The sequence below is a fragment of the Oryza glaberrima genome, chromosome 10 (assembly GCF_000147395.1).
Source record: "Oryza glaberrima chromosome 10, OglaRS2, whole genome shotgun sequence".
NCBI classification, from domain to species: Eukaryota; Viridiplantae; Streptophyta; class Magnoliopsida; order Poales; family Poaceae; genus Oryza; species Oryza glaberrima.
The window spans coordinates 12,395,482-12,396,434 of NC_068335.1; the positions used below are offsets into that span (position 1 = coordinate 12,395,482).

Below are 953 nucleotides of genomic sequence, written 5' to 3' on the forward strand. Positions count from 1 at the left end.
ATCCCATGATGAGGATGGGTGGTGACGTATTCCTGCAGCCTTTCCCAAGCTTCAAGAATGGTTTCATCCCTCGTCTGCTGAAAGCTGGATATTCTTCCACGAACAGCGTTGGTCTTGCCCATCGGGAAGAATTTTGAGAGGAATACCTTTGAGCGCTTATTCCGGGTATTCATCGTTGCACGGTTGATGTAGAACTACTGTTCTGCTCTCCCGAGGAGGGAGAACGACAACAGTTGGAGTCTGACTCTTCTGACGGTATACGTGCTACAGCTTTCCAGGAATTGCTGCAATTGAGCATTTGCATCCTCCTTAGGCTTGCCACAGAACGGGCAAGCCTGTGCCATCGTTAATTTAGCTGGTCTTCAAATCAATGTCACCATCTCCCCTGCTGACTTGGGTTATATCTGGCATGTTACCAACAGAGGGAGCAACGAACTTGCAAAGGGTCTTCTTAGCCATATCGTGCAATTCTGGTGGCGCGGAATTGGCTGGTCTGGTTGCCTATTGAGTGACCTTGAGGATGAACGACATGGGGTCGGCTTCACTTCACCAGTGACTCCAGATATGAAATTGGTTGGCAGATTAGAACCAGTCCTGTACTACCCTGTATTCACATAAAAGAGAAAACAAACAAGGTTTGCCTACAAAGGACAGTGACTTATACAGAGGTAAATATAAAATTATTAGCAAGTAGTAAACTCTTAATCATTTATCTTCCCCGGCAACGGCGCCAGAAATGCTTGTTGGTAATTCTTAGCGACACCACTGGAAATATAATTCCTAGCAATAGCACTAGAAACCTTGGTATATTATGGTTACAGATGTGATCCGCAAGCGCACGGATATACCATTGTAGCATTTCACCCGGGAGTATTCCAAGGTATCGTATTTATTTTATTCTAAGGGAAGACATGATAAGAGTGTACTATGCTAATAGTTTATATATTACTTGT

At 44.3% G+C, this 953-nt stretch overlaps 1 non-coding gene across 1 annotated transcript; it reads left to right on the plus strand.

The window, feature by feature from the left end:
- Positions 1-107, plus strand: LOC127753567 (small nucleolar RNA R71). Its single transcript, XR_008012623.1, has one exon. It is a non-coding gene; the product is annotated as a small nucleolar RNA R71 (small nucleolar RNA).
- The last annotated feature ends 846 nt before the right edge of the window (positions 108-953 follow it).